The sequence below is a fragment of the Lissotriton vulgaris genome, chromosome 11 (genome assembly GCF_964263255.1).
Source record: "Lissotriton vulgaris chromosome 11, aLisVul1.2, whole genome shotgun sequence".
In the NCBI taxonomy this organism is placed as follows: domain Eukaryota; kingdom Metazoa; phylum Chordata; class Amphibia; order Caudata; family Salamandridae; genus Lissotriton; species Lissotriton vulgaris.
The window spans coordinates 109,772,599-109,790,555 of NC_141699.1; positions in this window are offsets into that span (position 1 = coordinate 109,772,599).

A 17,957-nucleotide genomic window follows, 5' to 3' on the forward strand; every position below is an offset into this window, starting at 1 on the left:
GTTGATTTCAAAGCTCAGCAACTTATCATCTGACCAATGGTCTTCAAACTTTTTAATTCTGTGCCCTACCCCCGTGTCCAATAATTTATTCGAGCACCATTAGCCAAAGTACCAAATACATTTTCTCACAAGTATTATTTAACATTTTAAATATTGCAAGCAAGTGAAACCACATTGGCTGGGTTGAGGGGACACCTGACCATGTTGGCTGGCTAAAGACTGAATTGAGGCAGAACGTGCAAATGTTCACGGGCTTGAAGGGCGGCAGCGCAAACTTAGCCATCACCCCTTCCCCCAGCCCAGAGTGTCGGGGTGCGGGCCCTCTGCAGACAGGAGTCCAGTGCAAATGTGCACCCTCCTCTCAGCCAAGCCTGTGAGTGACGGGCTCAGCTCTGACTGGGTGAGGTCAGTGAGGGAAAGAGACAGCCATGGGCACAGACTGCAGCAGCTCGCAGCCACTGAGACCAGGCAGAGGGCATGAGTGGCACTGGCCGTGGGAGGCCGCGAGGGAGACGGGAAGGGGGCCGTGAGGAAGGGTGCCAATGGGCGGGGAGGAAAGACAAGCAGGGCGAAGAAAAGGGAGTCAGAGAAAGGAGGTTCGGAGGAGATGAGCACACACACACACAGCCAGACAGAGGATGAGGAGGAAAGGCGAGGGAGGGGAGAGAGAGAGAAAAAGGGCAGTGGAGAGAGAGAGAGTGTGATTAGACAGGGAAGGGAAAAGGGAAGGGGTGAGTTAGAGGGAGTGAAACAGGCACAGCAAAATGGAGCGAGAGAAGAGAGGGCAGGTGAGGGGTGAGATGGAAACGAGGCAGGAAGCCTGTGAGGGATAGGACTGGACAGGGGACAGAGAAAGGAAGTGAGAGAAGGAATGAGAGAAATAAGACTAGAGAGGAGATGGACGTAAAGGGTGGGACGAAGGAAATGCACTTATGAGAAAAGAAAGTGTTTACATTGATGGTGGAAGTGAGAAGAGATGCGGCGGAGGAGGGAGAAGGCGATAACGGTGGAGAGAACCAGAGGGGTGGAGGCGGAGGATAGAGGTGGACGGTGCAGGGAATAAGGAAATGAAGAGTGAAAAAGCAAGACAGAAAGGGGTGTGGTGAAAGGGAAAGAGAGAATGGAGGAAGAGAAGTAGCGACAGACAGGGTGAGGAACGATAAGCATCAGTTTACAAGTGGGAGCGAAGGAGAAGCGATGTAGGAAGGAAGGAGAGGGAGGAAAAGAAAGGAAGGAAAAGCAAAAACATAATGAGAATGAAGACAAAGAGAGGCGTGTGCGCGAGAGACGAGAAGAGGGTCAATGTAAATTGATGGAGGATGCTGGAGACAAGAGAAGAAGTCCGACACGGAGGCAAAGATGAACTGGACAGAGGTGGGGTCAGGGGTGGTGGATGGAGTAGGCAGTGATGAGGGAAGGCTGTGTGGCTCCTCGGTGACGGATTGAGGGGTCTTTGAGAGTACATAAGTAATCGCAGTCATCAACAACTATCACTGGATTTACCACTAACCCTGGGTTCCGGGGTACAGTCAGAGGAGCGAATACATGGAGGCGTCGTGTGAGACCAGTGGCTTCCTTGTCAGAGGAAAGTCAAATCGTTTCAATAGATTAGAGCGCTTTGAAAATGAAACCTAATACGAATTGCGGTTTGCTCCCACTGATGCTCTTTCAGTTTCCCTGCAATTATTTGAATTGTTTTTCTGTCTAAATTGGGCAATGGTATACTTCAGCTGTGTATGGCCCTGGACTTGTTTTTAAGCATTGCTCGTTAATTGTTGTTTTCTACACATGCAAGAGTTTAAAGGTCTGACCTGGGTAAGGGCCCCTTGTTTTGTTTGCTTGGACAGAATGATCCTTTTCGGTAGCGCCTCTGAAAATAGTCATCAGCACTTAATCCAAGCGCTGGACAGAGCGCTCTCACTCTTTACTGGAACGGGCCTATTTTGAGGAGAGGACAGGGTTAACGACCTGGGGATTTATTTTCACCCATAGCCCTCCCTCCTTGGGCTGTGGGTATCTGCGAGTAGGTAATTGTGTAAAGTGGGGTTTGGTGAGAAGGGGATGTCTTGCATTAGACGAGTGTACGTCACTCGGTGTTGTGGCACTGACTGGGCAGGCGATTCATAAACTTTTTGGAGACGGCCGTTTCATTTCAGAACCTGCCTGGTATCAGGCACACGTTTGGATCAGAGGTCCGGGACCGGACCGAGTCCGATTCCGAGGTCTTCCCCTGGTCCAGTCGTAAATAAACTCACCTGTGGCTGCGGGGGGTTAAATTATGTGGTCTGTCTGGCCTCTGAGAGCGAGCGATGCCCGCCTCCTCCTTGACCTTCCCTCAGAGTCACGCGCCCTTTTACTTTTAATTGCGCATGAGCATTACCAGGCAGCAGACCCCACCCTTAGGCTGAACTAAACTAAAACTGCTGTGCGCAGACGCGGAGGGGATGACATCAGTGAGCAGCTAGGTCATCATGATCACATGGTCAGGTGGGGTTTAAAATTATAACTAGTCGGGCCTAAATGAAATGAAATCGGCTGGCGGGTCAGATCACTGCTCACGTCACAGCACCAGCATTTTATGCAGAGAATCATTATGTTCAGGGCAGGCGGCAGTGAGCAGGAAAGGAAGTTAATGCTATGTTTGTTTGCAGGGTCGGTCCGACACGGCCAAATCGGCCCCCAGCAACAGAACCGGCCCCCCTGTCACAAAACCGGCCCCCACCCCATCCAGCCTACCGGGGGATTGCCCGGTGCCCGAAATTGCCAGTCCGGGCCTGCTGTGAGGCCCAGGAAAGCTCAGACCTCAGTCTGGGTCTTGGGGGGTTCCCAGGCCATGATTGCCTCAATCTTTGCCTGGAGGGGCTGCACTGTTCCCCTACCCACCAAGTGGCCTTGGTACACAACCAACCCCTGCCCAATCTGACATTTGCTGGCCTTGATTGTCAAGCCAGCTTGTTTCAGGGCCTGGAGAACTGCTTGCAAATGTTGCAAATGGTCCTCCCAACTGCTGCTGAAGACAGCAATGTCATCCAGGTAAGCAGCGGAGAAACCCTCCATTCCGGAGAGGACCTGATTCACCAGCTGCTGAAAAGTGGCAGGGGCATTCTTGAGCCCAAAGGGCATCACACAGAATTGGAAGTGTCCCTCAGGCGTGGAGAAGGCTGACCTTTCCTTTGTTCCATCTGTCAGGGAGATCTGCCAGTAACCTGAAGTGAGGTCAAAGGTACTCAAGTATTGGGCAGCTCCCAGCCGGTCAATTAATTCATCCGCCCTAGGGATCGGATGAGCATCAGTTTTAGTAACTGAGTTCAGTCCCCGGTAATCCACACAGAACCTCAGTTCTGGAGCGGTGCCTGGTGGAGCTGCTTTTGGCACTAGAACCACCGGACTGGACCAGGGGCTACTGGAAGGTTCTATAACTCCTAGCTCCAGCATCTTGGTAACCTCACCATGGATGCTAGCCTTCACCTTGTCTGACAGCCGGTAGGTCTTTGACTTCACTGGTGGGCTGTCTCCTGTGCAAAAAAAGAATTAAGTGTTCCCTGGGTTCTTGATTTCAATGGGGAACTAAATCATTCACTCATCTCAACATGTTCTCATTCTGCCTATTCTCCAATAGTATGCAATAGTGGAACCACAACACAAAACTATTTCATGTGCAAAAACATTAACATTTTATTATAAAAACAGATTTTGTTTAAAAAGTGTTTGATACATTATTAAAACATGAATTCATACAATGATTAAAAACAATATCAGTCTACTCAGAGGTGCCTAAATTTCAGTGTTTTTTTTAGGTCAAATCTGTAGAAACAAAGATACAGAGATCAGCTCACTTTTGAGGACATCAATTGAAATAACACATGATTATAAAATATACAAAATCAATACATCCCCAGCGGGGTAGTCGACGCGTTTCGGTGGTTGTGGCTATGTGCCCCACCTTCCTCAGGACAGTTTTGATGTATACATATATCTGTAAACAGAAAATACCAATATAAAAATACATTTATGGTGTCATTAACAGTTTTTTATCTTTTTTATCCCTTACTTCCTTGTCTTTTCTGTGCTTGTTACATCAATGTTTGTGGTTCCACTCCGCATTTACAACAATTTGATGACCCCAGGGTCCACCACCCTTAATGGTCATTATGGACTAGAGTATATAGGCTCACATATTCATCCATCCATTCATTTCCCTCACCATTAGATAATATGCAATCATTCAGGATTGCATACCTGTAGAGATATCCCTTGTTGTTTAGGATATTTGATTGAAGTAGAACTTCTTTGAAGTAGAACTTCTTGGGCGGCTAGTTCTAGTCTCGCTCTACCAACAGAGAGAGGATTTTTTTGGGTCATTTGTCTATTTTGCAGATATTCAAACATACTTTATTTTTCCCGTATCCTACCTTATATGTTTATGCAGGCACTTTCTATTGCTCGCAGTGTCTCCTTTTATTTATATTACTGGCAGTTATGTTCAATTCTGCCCTGCGGGGAAGCAAGTAATAATACATTAAGCTCTCCCTCCTTGTATCCTATATTGATTATTCTTCTTTAACCCATATACTTGATTACACACCTTCATTACGGTAGCGAGATCTTTGCATCGGTGTATGCTTCTATTTGGCGTTCTCAATATCTTGGGTGTTATTTAATCTGAAGGGGTTAGAAAGGTTCTTATAGTTGTATAATGTCACTATCTCGTCACCCCTTAACTCACAAAACAACCTTGCTCACCTCTTTAACTTGAGATGTTTCTCGTCTGATCGGTTCCAGTGCACTGATTTTATGAATAAAATGTTTTATTTCTCCTATAAAGGAAGAGCATGAATAAAATTCAATCAATTCCCTTTCTAGTTTTGTAGAGCTATTTGTTGCTGCTCCGTGTTTGTTAGTGCTACTCCCTGTGGTGCTCACCTTTTAAAGTTGGAAAACCGTTCCTATTATGGTTAGCCCTCGATGTTCTCGTGACGATGTAGACTTTCTTCAGTTGTCCTTCTCAGCTCGGGGTTCTATGGGGAAATGGTATAACGTTACCCCCTTTGTATCTTAAGGACCATATTGTATTATGTCTAGCTAGCGATGACATATTCTGTTTAGATATCACCACCCATGCATTATTACCATGCTCTATTTATTCAAACCCACGCGTCTTGTCGCTCGTGCTACTTGTTAACATGCCTTTCTTGTAAGTGATCCACAAGCCGCTTCTCCACATAATTCCTTATCATGGCCGTGGTTTTACTGCGCATTGGGTTTCTCTATGGTGGTTACATTTTAGTTTTTTACGCTTTGCGCTTTTGGTTTATTATTCACATGCCCACTCTTTTAGTATAAGTGTGTTTCGTATTCCGTTCGTTTGTTATTTAAAAAAAGGGAAGAAGAAACACGTTGCTGGTAAGGTCCCATGAACCCCTTTCTACACATCCTCTAGCAACGAAGCCTAAGGTTATACATATATACATTGTGCCATAAGTCTAATACTTATGCCTCCCTCATTTTCCGTTATCGTACTCTATCGATATAGGTCTAAGTTTTGCTCGCTTTTGTATTTCGGTATTTGATTTCGCGCTCAATTTAGACTCTAGGTAGCCCGCTAGTTTAGGTTTTATATTTGCACAAACGTTCCCCTCGTATTGCTCCGCCTCTTACCGTGTTGCCGGTATCTTGATTCCTTCACCGATGTATCTCCAAGTACCCGTTTTCAAAAGGACTTGTTCACTTCCCCGGTCTTTTTTTAAAGTGGATATCCACCGTCTCTCTTCCCGATAACCTGACTCCCTTCCTTCGTAAACATAGAAAAGGTGTCCGGGGGAGCTTGTTTGTACTTGGAAATGGGCGCCATCTTAGAGTGGTTATTTGGGCAATGTATTGGACGCTATATGTATCCAGTGGTGATATCTTTCACTAGTGCTAGGATAAACTTACTATGTTCATAGATAAACATAGAAGCGGTGTTTATACTTGGACATGGGAGCTATCTTGGGGTGGTTATTTGGGCAGTATATTGGGCGCTATATATATCTCCAGTGGAGATATCTTTCACTCGTATCAGATGAACTTACTATGTTCATTTTCTTTATAGACTGAATTTTTCATTTATTCCTGTTTTAAGTTCTTATTCTTATAGGCAAACAGTGCCTGATGTTTGATATACACAGTTCTATCGATACAGTCTCTCCCATTCCTCCCGGTTGTTAAGGCCCTCAGTATGTGTTTTGAATTTACACATAAAAAATTGCTCTCTCATTTTACGTTTTTTCTCCTAATTGCCACCTCTCCTTGACATTGTAATTCTTTCTACAACACACCATCTCAGGTCCTCTACTTTGTGTTTATGCTGCAGCCAATGTTCTGTTAAAGGGGCATTACATTTTTGAGTCCTAATGGCTGAGCGATGTTCATTCAATCTAACCTTTATTTCCCTTCCAGTTTCACCGATGTAGCCTAAACCGCATGGGCATGTTATCAGATAAATTACATTTTTACTCTTACAGTTATACATCTCTTTAGGGGTATGTGTACCCTCATTTAAGGTAATTTTCTGACTTGGCATTATTAGTTTGCAATTCACACAGGAACTACATGGGTAGGTTCCTATTACTTTGGTACCTGTCATAATGCTCATTTGTTTATTTTCTGATTTGTCTCTATATGTTTTTACCAACATTTTTCTGATTGTTCTATTTCTTCTGTAAGAATAGAGAGGTTTTTCAATTATACCTATGCTAGGGTCTTGCAAATAACTCCAGTTCCTATTGATTATGTTTTTTATTTTATTGCTCAGCATAGAATAATTTGAGACAAACACTATTTTATCCATTTCTTCTTTCTTTCTGGTGTTGGTTTCAAACAGTGCATCCCTATTGTAGAATTTTGCTCTTTTATAAGCTTTTTTAATGATGCCCTTGGGATAGCCTCTATTCTGCAATTTGATCTTGAGGTTCTCCGCATGGGTCTCAAAATCATGTCTGTTGGTACAATTTCTGCGTAATCGCAGAAATTGTCCGAATGGGATGTTGTCTTTTTGGCACCGCGGATGGTCGCTGTTATAGTGGAGCATAGTATTACGATCCGTGGGTTTAACATACAGATCCACAAATAATGTACCTTCCTTGCTTTTGATAGTAATATCTAGAAAGGCACATTCCTCCTGACTCATAGTTGACGTGAACCTCAAATTGGGGTCCCCACAGTTTAACCACTCAATAAATTCCAGCAAGTACTCCTTCTCTCCATTCCAGATGAAAAATATATCATCTATGAACCTTGAGTAGTTTTCTATATTCTCATAAAATGGACAAGCCTCATTGTAAATATGCTTATCCTCAAAGGCACCAACATAGAGGCAGGCTAGGCTCGGTGCACAGGTGGCCCCCATGCTGGTACCCTTGATCTGACAGTACAGGTCCTCCTCAAATAGGAAGATGTTGTTTTTAAGGATAATCTCTGTTAGTTCCACTAGGAAGACTGAATGTTCTGATAGATCTCCATTGTCGTCTCTTAGTAGTTCTCTTATTGTTTCCACTGTGGCTGATTGTGGTATATTCGTATACAATGATTCGATATCAAGCGATACCAACCACTGTTTTTCTCTATTAAATTTTGTACCCTCTATTTTCTTAATCATCTCAGTGGTATCTTTGATATAAGATCTCTGTTTTGATACCAAAGGCCTTAAAAATCTATCCACGTAGATGCTCAGTGGTTCAGTCATGGAGTTTAAACTAGAAACAATGGGTCTCATGGGGGGATTTTCCAGATTTTTGTGCACCTTTGGGAGACCATAAATTGCCGGTATCACTGGGTTAGTGTTTAATAAGAATCCATATTCGTCAGCACAGATAATTTCATCTTCCCTTGCTAGTTCCAGTGTTCTTTTTATACTTAGCTGTAGGTTATCCCACTCCCTCGCTGTGGATCGTCTATAGTGTTCCCTCACTGATAATAATGACAGCATTCTCTCTCTATAATCCTCAGTTTCTAAAATGACAATGCTGCCGCCCTTATCACCAGGCTTTATCGTTATGTTCTCACATTTCTCTAAATTGTTAAGGGCCTCCCTGCAGTCTTTTGACAGATTATTGTTGTATATTTTTGTTTCTTTTTTCAGCAAATTGTCAATGTCTTTCTCTACTGCTCTTTCAAAGAGTTCTACATTTTTATTGACCATAGCTCTAGCTGGGGTCCAAATTGACATAGGTTTTAAACCTGACAGGTTTTCTTTTTCAGGTGGTTCAGTGTTGAGAAAAAATTGTTTTAGCCTCACCTTCCTGAATAAACTTTTTAGATCTTTTTGTATCTCATAATTATTTGGTTTGGCTATCGGGGCATATCCTAGGCCTAGACTTAATACTTTTTCCTCATCTTTATTTAGTACTTTTTTGGATAGGTTTATTATTGGGACAGCTTCCATGGCACCTAATCCCACATTTTCTGACTGCGGGTTTTCATATACATTGGTCTGTATTGTGGAGCTTGTCGAGGGTAGTTCCCCCTCCCCCTCCCTCTCGGTGCATGATTTCCTCTCTGTTGCTGTTGCCCTAAAAAAGGTCTTTGTTCTCTATTCTGACCTTGGTTCATATCCTTTCTGCCTCGTGTGTCATTACGGGTATCCTCATCAGATTCAGTACTTGCATAAGATGATTCTGAAAAACTCACGTTTTTCCTTTGTCCCCTTGGTCTATATGGGTACCAGGTTTTTTTCTGATTGGTTTCTTGTACCGGTGTGTCGTAATAATCTTTTTTGGTGTAGGGATAGACTAATTCAACACTATACCTATTTAAATCTTTCTGTAATTTATTAGTTTTTTTGCCTATCAGGTATTCCCTATAGCCATCAACATCCTCCGCTATCTCCCTAAGTTTTTTCTTCGCTTTATCAAGGGCATTGCTGTAACTATTTTTTAATTCTTTCTCCATTTTATCAAGATCTATTCTTTCTACTAAAATGAATTCTTGTGCTGTTTCGATAATTAAAAGCATCCAGTCCCTACTGCATCTGTTGGCTATTAAAGTCCAACGTTCGATAAACTTTTCGTCTTTTACGAACAGACCAGGTTCATTTTTTACCTGTAGTCCAATAGGGATGATACCTTTCTTACAGTATTCTATTAAGAATTCAGAATGTCTCCTGTGTCCACATCATGGGTACACAGGTGGGTCCTTCCTGGGACAAGGGAGAACACCGCCGAGTACTGCTCCAGTATCTGGCGGCAGTCCTCTCGCTGTTCAGGAGTTAGGGATGGGGAGAGAATCACTCCCTCCACCGACCCATCCTTTTCCTGAGACGAAAACAAGTCTGGGAGAGGTTCGCTTTCCGCTTCCTCTCCTTCATCAGTCACCATCATCAAGATGACCTCGGGCCTCTCATGGTGGCGTTTGAGGCGGTTAGCATGTAGCACCCGTAGGGGCTGTCGAGGGGTCTTAAGGTCCACCAGGTATGTAGCCTTACCCTTCTTCTCTAACACCTCAAAGGGGCCTGTCCAGCGATCCTGGAGGGCACTTAGCTCTCCAGGCTCCATCACCCACACTTTCTGGCCAGGCTCCAACTCCACCGGGTGAGTGTTGTGGTCATACCACTCCTTCATTACTGCCTGGCTGGCCTCCAAGTTGTCAGAAGCTTGCTTCCACAACTTCGCCATTTGGCTCCCGAAGGCCAGCATGTAGCTCACCACATCCTGGGGAGGCTTCCTGGGATACTTTTCCCATCCATCCTTCACCAGGCTGAGAGGACCGCGTACAGGTTGCCCATACAGAAGCTCAAAGGGGCTGAAGCCCACTCCCTTCTGTGGCACTTCCCTGTAGGAGAATAGCAAACAGGGTAGGAGGACGTCCCATTTCCTCCGCAGGTTTCAGGCAGACTTCTGATCATGCCCTTCAAGGTCTTGTTGAACCTTTCTACCAGTCCATTTGACTGGGGGTGATAAGGAGTGGTGAACCGGTAGGTCACTCCACACTCCTTCCACATTGCCCGCATGTATGCTGACATGAAGTTGGTTCCCCTGTCGGACACAACTTCTTTGGGGAAACCCACTCGGGTGAAGATCCCCATCAGGGCCCTAGCCACTACAGGTGCAGTGACAGTCCTCAGAGGGATGGCCTCTGGGTACCGTGTGGCGTGATCCACCAGAACCAGGATAAACCTGTGACCAGCTGTTGTTGGTGGATCCAATGGCCCCACAATGTCGATGCCCACCCTTTCAAAGGGGGTAATAACGGCAGGTAGTGGTTCCAGGGGAGCTTTCAGCTTCACCCCTGTTTTCCCACTGGCTTGATAGGATACACATGTCCGACAGTAGGTGTCGGACGCCACTTTCATCTGAGGCCAGTAAAAGTGGGGGACAAGCCGAGCAAAGGTCTTGTCCTGACCTAAGTGTCCTGCCAAGGGAATCTCATGAGCCAATTCTAGCAGAAAGACTCGGTATCATTGAGGGACTACCAAGGCCCTAGATGAACCAGGTAAAGGTACCTTGGATTCACTGTAGAGGAGTCCGTCCTCCCAGTAAATATGGTAGTGTCCCGCAACGTTCCCTGCTGCCTGGGCTTCGGCCTGTCGCCTCAGTCCCTCAAGGGTAGGGCACTCCCTCTGGCCCTTACAGAATTCCTCCCTGGTAGGCCCTCCCTCCACATGCCACTCAGCAGGGATGGGTAGGTCTTCCAGGAAGACTACTTCCCCCTCCACGGACTCCTGGTCCACCACCGCAGGTGGCCGATCTGTCACATGGGGTGTGGAAGCCGAAGCAGGCTTCTCCTGTCTTCTGTCTGTCCCTTTTTGGCAGCGGGCTGGGCCATTGTTCCAGCCTCCAACCCGGGCGAACTCCCTCTCCGGGCAGTCGCAGACCTTGTGCTTACACAGGCCCAGTCAGGTGTACCCAGCATCTCGGAATGCGTCCGGTATTCCACCTCTCTCCAAGCATTGTGCTCCATGTCATTCCCCAGCAGACAATCAACTGGCACGGCAGGGCTTACGGCAACTCGAAGTGAAGCTGCAACCCCTTCCCACTCAAAGGGAACCTCGGCCACTGGGTAGTGGCCCATTCTGCCGTCAGCCATCGCGGCGGGGTGGAGTACATTGGGAATCACCTGCTCTGGAGACACCAGTTTACTCCTTACCATAGTCATACTGGCTCCTGTATCTCTCAGAGCCTCCCCTCTCTGGCCATTGATGGTGATCCACTGCCCATACTTGGTAGTATTTGGGGGCACCTGGATCTTAGGAACCATCTCCCGATCCCCCAGGGACACTAAGGTGACACCCGCCCACTCACCCCCCTTATCTAAGGGCAACTCCTCCCCGAGCGCTACACTAGCTACTCCCGGGGCTTTTCCTCCAGTGGGAGGGGGTGGTCTCTTGGGGCATTAGACATCTCCCTTATAATGTCCAACACCACCACACTCAAAGCAGTGGACAACCCTTGGCTGCTGGCTTTGGCCAGGATGAGGGTTTTTGGGCGGGTTAGCCTTAGGGGTGAAACCTGTTCCCTTTCCCTGGAAACTGTTTTGGGGACCTTTAGAGAACTCCCGCTTTTTATCTCCCCCCTCCTTCTTCTGGGGGGCGCCCTGTCCAGCCCTTTGGGAATCCCCTCCAGTCCCCTTTGAGGACACCCGGGTACTTGCCCAGATGTCCGCCTCCTCTGCAAGCTTCCGGGGGTTGGTCAGCTTGCTGTCCACCAGGTGTTGGCGCAGCTCGGGAAAACATTTCTTGAGTAAATGCTCTTTAAGAAAAAGGTCATATAACCCCTCATAGTCCTTCACCTCGCTGCCCTGTACCCAGCCCTCCAATGCCTTCCTTGCATAGTCCAGGAAATCCACCCAGTTTTGGGTGCTTAACTTGTGGCTCCCCCTGAACTTTTGGCGATACTTTTCTGGGGTTAGCCCAAACTTTTTGATTAATGCTAACTTCATGGTGGGGTAGTGGATCTGCTCCTCCTGTTCTAGGGCCAATAATGTGTCCCGACCAGTGGGAGGCATATACTTATATAGACCACCCCCCCAGTGTTTCTCCTGGATCCCATGGGCTCTTAAGGAGACCTCATAGGGAGCCAGCCACTTGGCTATGTCATCCCCTTGGCTGTAGCTGGCAACTATGTCTTTGGGAGGTAGGGTCTGGACTCCCTGGTTGATTTTCTGGTTTCGCTGCCACCATTCGGAGAGTTGGAGGGTCCTAACTGTAGGGCCTGGAGTTCTAGCTCTTTCAGTTTAAGCTCATGAGCCATCCTCTGTTCCTCCCTCTCCTGTTCTAACCTGGCTAACTCCTACTTTAGCTGCCTTTCCTCCCTCCTGTCTGTGAGTTCCGCTTCGGTCAAGCTTCTTCCGGAGACACTACTGCCCCTCCTTGAGTAGGTCATTGGTCCTGGAAGTAGGTTTCCCATCTCAGGATGGAACAATCCCTCTATCCCTATGACTGTGTCCCGGTCCGACCCCTCTTCCTCCTCCTTCCCTTCTCCATGTGCTGCCACGCAAGCCCTCAAGCTGGTCTGGAGTTCCCCCTTCTTGGCACCACGCTTAAAGAACACTCCCATCTGTTGACAAAAGTCCTTAAGCTGGGCTACAGAATAAGTGTCCAGTTCTTCCAACGCAAATTCCATTTTGCTAAAAGAGCAATTTAGGGACAAGCACACAAAAAGAATAGATTCACAAGGGGCAATTTGAAGCTACCTCCACCCACCACCAGGAATGAATTTAGAAAAAGCAAAAGTAATAATTGGGAAGTCCGCCAGGAGAAAACTCCAGGTGTAAGCCTGTGGGGTATGCTTTGTTACTTCAGAGTAGACGCAAACACAGTTCGGATCCCACAGCTAGACACCAATTATGTTGGACCTAGGGAACCCCCAAGTCACATAGGGTAGCTTGGCACTAAGTGGGCAGGCCTAACTCCAAGGAACATGTGCTAAGTTTGCGTCACACCCTTCAGTAACAAGACATCCACACTCAAAAATAAGGACACTACACCAATTTGGAAAAATATGAGCTGTTTTATAAAAATACTTTGTTAGCTTTTCTCTCTCCTCCGTAGTTTAACACATTAATACACTGTACAATTTTACCCGTTCTTTTCACACATATCCTGTAACATCAGTAGAACTCAATTTAGTAGCTTAATGATCTTTTTCCAGTGACTTGATCTAGGATGCACTTTCTTAACGTTCAGATTTAGCACCTCCTACCGCAATAAATTGCCCACACAAGATGAGGATTTCTAGTTACACAAAAGAACAATCCCAATCATTAAAACTTAACCCACTCCAGTCTACTACTCTGGGAATGTCCAGGCCATAGGACCCTGGAATGTTACCTTTCTAACCACTGTGTGACACCTTTCTCACATTAGGTGAATAACCCCAGGATTTCAGTTATCAAATGCAATATTATAAACAGCTCCGTTATAACTTGTTCATAGGTTAGCACAGGGTGAAGTCACAGATTCTTCTTCCTCTCCACCTCTGTAAGAGAATCCCACATTATACTTCAACTCTCAGCTTTATTATCCTCAGTATCTCAGTTCACTTCTCCAGCACTGTGGTGACTCCCTGCTATACTTATTCCTCTGAACTTCTAACCCAGAAGGCTTTCCAAGACGGTCTTCCTCCACTCTGTCAGGGCTAGTCATAAAGGTATTCAGGGAATAAGGGAGCGTGAGAGAGCTCCTCCAGTTATTCCCGAGATAAAGGGGCGTGAGAGAACTCCTTCCTGGCTTCTCGGCTGATTCCCCAGTCACTCGTCAATCTCCCCCCTTCCTCCACCTTACTTGGGGGCTGAACGGAGCAAGATGCGGGAACAGACCTCCAGCTCTCTCTTCTCTCGGCAGCTCTTCCCACGGTAATCGGGACCAGCGCACTTACGCCAGCACCGAGAGGAGGCTGGTCTGAGGCTGCCGGTGATCCAGGCACCCGCGCGGTCCTCGCCGCTCCCTCTTCAATCGCGCCGCTGCACAGGCGCGGGTGAGCAGCGTATCTGCCAAGCGCCGCCTCACTCGTGCTGTTGAACGCTTACCGCTCCTGGGCTTGCGCGGAGATCAGCGCTTCGCCAGCTCACTCCACTGACAGCCGCACTACTGGGCCTGCGCAAGGATCAGCGCTCCCTCGCTCATGCGCCTAGCCCGGCAGCGCCTTCACAGTCACTAGCCTCCGCTCCAGAGGCTCCTCGGACAGCGCAGGGCGTTGCAACTCGCTCCGGTCTTCTCCTTTGGGATACCGGTAGGGTGATCCAGCGAGAGGAAATGGGGGGGGGGGGTTCCCAGTCAGCAGCTAGGAAAGTGGGGGTCAGAGGGTCTCAAGGGGCCAACAGCAGTTGCCGAACCGATTCCCTAAGATAACAATGTCTGACGAGAGGGTTTGGTCAGGGGCAAGAGGGGGAACGTCTTCACGAAGAGGCTGTCTATCTCTCTGACAAACTAACTACTTCTTGCGCGTCCACCTCCCCACACCACTGCCTCTCTCCTCAAGCTCACTGGACTGCACAAAATGGCTACCTGGCCCCTGCCCTTTTATAGTCTGTCCACTCAGGGTCCAGTAGGGTCCAGAAGGCTCTGGAAGGACTCTATGTTATCCTATGGGGCTTTCTCAGAGGTTGGCAGTTATGGCAGTTAATAGCCACCATTTTAGGTATCCTCAGTTTTTAGTCAGAAAAGGCACCTAGGCCTCAAGGAAAAGGACCATGAGGGCAAAGAGCACCTAACCCCTAGGACAACACCGTAAAAATAATCCAGTGGAAACAAAAAAAAGGAAAAAGGTATGAGGGGCAAAAAGGGGACAAAATAATAATAAATAGGAGGGACTACCCAAAGGCAGGCAGGTCTAACAATGGGACTCTCCGCAAATTCTAGGACCTCCAGGAAGACTTCAAATTCAATTGGATAGTCTACCATTTTTAACACCCTGACACATAGTTTGGGACAAACGTGGGGACCAGATAAGGTAAAAGAAAAAAAACACAGGGGTAGAAATAGCGCAAAGAAATTGGACCCATGCGCTGTAGAGTATCTGGTAATGCCCGTCTGAAGTATACCCAGTTCAATTCTTTGCACCAGTCCTATCTCATCCCCAGGTGAAGAGCCTGCAGGTGTGAGGGGTTGGCTGCCAACAACAACAGGAAGGATTCTTTCAAAGGTGTGGCAGTGCCCTGCCAAGCAGCAGTTTCAGGAGGCAACACTCAGGGTGCTTGCAGAAAAGAGAGAAGAAAACGGTGCCCTGGGTCCCCTTATTTGTAGACCGTGCCCCTGTCTTGGTAAAGCAGCATAATGCAATAGCATGGAAGCCCCCCAAAGCGCCCACGGTGAGCTTGTGATCGAGGGACTTGCTGAAGTGGGCTAAGGCCAAGACAGCCTGGTCACCTTGAACAGGGGCCATGCAGACGGGCTGGCGAATATGCAATGGGACGTGCTTTTGCTGCCCTGGAAGCCAAATCAAACATACGCCCCCCATGGACTAACAGTGGAAGTCACCAAACACAACATAGACTCGGTTAAAGCCGAGAATGTCAAGTTGGAACCCCTCACTAGTTGGGTCTGTTATTTATGAACAGCTCTGGGGCATGGTTCATGTCGCGGAATAACACATGCTTTCCATGGGTAGAGGGGTACTTGGATGGATTCACCCTAGACATTGCACGTGTATGGGGAGAGTACTGGATGACACTCAAAGTGTTTTTGTACTGCATCTGGGTAACACAGAGGGGCCGTTTCGCCCCTTTTCCTCTGTTACTTTTGTGCAAGTCCAGACTTGGGGTACCCCGGGCTTATTATCTCTTTTAAACATCACACAATGTGCTAATTCTTCTCTGCAAGGGGCACACGTGCAGGCTGCATACAAGATGACTGACATCTTTCGGATAAGATAGTATACAATGTCGAGCTACCCATATTCTGTATTATATTATGAACATTGAATAAGGAACTGTTTTGGAAAAAACAATGTTAGGCATAGGGACTAACAGGCACATGCATCAAGCTAGGATTTTGCGATTCCTTAATTACGATTATTAAGGAATCGCAATTAAGGACTCGCAAAAGCCTATACATGTAGGAATAGCTATAAAAATAGCAATTCCTACACATTCCTTATTTGTGAGTCGCAAATTGTGATTCACAAATAAGGAATGGCTTCCCATTCATTCCTATGGACCTACAGGCCCATAAGAATGAATGGGAAATTGCATGCGCAATTTGCGAGTACCAATTGGTACTTGCAAATTAGGCATGCAATTTCAAGGGTGCAAGTGTGTCAAAAGGACCCCCTGTTGCACCCCTGAAATTGATCTGTGCACATATGTTGCGCACACACATGTCCCAAGGACATGTGTGTGTGTAAGCTACAACTTTTGAAAAATGCACTTTAGTACATTTTTCAAAGTTTTTGCAAATTACCATGAAGTTCAACTTCATGGTAATTTGCGACTCCTTGTAGCGAATTCGCTACCTCAAAGTGGTTCTTGCATTTAAGGAATCGCAAAATGCGATTCCTGAAATGCAATCGCTATTTTGAGAACTCTCAATTAATTGCGAATTCTGAAATTGTGAGGGCCTAATGCATCGCAAAAGCTAATTTTGCGATCACAAATGGGCAATTTTTGCAAATCGCACCGCTTGCGATCGCAAAAAGCTTTGATGCATGTGCCTGTAAGTTCCTGAACCTTTCTCAGACAGAAGGCTCGGAACACCCTTGGGGCAGAGACTACAGAGGGATAGTGGACGTGGGACCAGGAAAACTCTAAGCGGTGCAACACCAGGTCGGGAAGTACCAGACACAGGGCTAGGGACTAGAAACAAGAGAAACAGGGCAAGAATACTAGATTGTTCCCAATAACAAGGAGAGAGATAAAAAGAGAGAGAGAGAGAGAGACAAAGAATAGAGACAAGCAGAACTACATCCAGGGACGAAGACCTTAGACAAGAATCACAAGAGTCACAAACACTCCAAAGTTACCCTTGCACACAACCACATTAGGTCATGGAAAGATATAAGCCCGCAAAAACTAAAGAATATAAGGCTACACCTGATATCAGTGAGGTGGACAGGTCTAATAGCCACTGTATGGTGCTACAATATTGTGACCTAAATATTGTGTACAAAAATATCTCCTCATTGGAGTTAAGAATAGAAAATCTACACCCAATGGAGCAATATTTTGGAAATGATATTTATTTTTAGGCAGTATGTCTACTATGGATATTCTGATATAAGCATACACTGACATTGAGATTTATCTCCTCCTGTGTCCTCCAGATCTAGCGTTACTTATGTAGTGTTATATTTGAGCTCTGAAAGTTGTCAGTTGTGCCAGGACCCCGTGCTGTTAGCCCCGCCCTTCCCGCGCCACCCAATAAAGCCACCACTCAGGTCCACCTTCGCTCTCATGACACTACTCTTCTTGCGACATTCCCTCTGCCCCATCCATGCACGTGCCCTCTCTGTGCTCCCATGATGCCAACCTCGCTGCATTCCTAAATATGCAACTTTTCTGGCACCTATCGGTGTGCCCAGTGCTGCCTCCCTATCGGTGTGCCCACGCTGCGACCTCCAGCCTGCTCTACGTGAAGCCCACATGATGATATTTTCAGCTTGGCGAGAAAGTGTATTGAAGTTTGGGAAAGAAGGGGCGCCCTGCGTAAAGGATGAAAATGCCTGACTACAGGGAAAATTACATGAAAAAAAGGTTTGCCTTTGGCGAGGCGATGGAGCAGAGCTTAATATGGACAAAGAAGCCACAAGCAAACAGAATACTATTGGATGTCCAATCATTTAATTTAATTAAAAAAATGAGTCATGAATATTTTACATAAGCATTTTGCAGTATATATTAAAAATACATTTCTTGGCATAAATTGGTGATCATGAAGTAAGTTTAGATAGCAATGTAACCAGGTAATGCAATCGTTGTTGTACTTATTCTTTGTAAAAAAAAAAAGAATAAGTACAACATCAATGACTGCATATATTAAATATTTATGA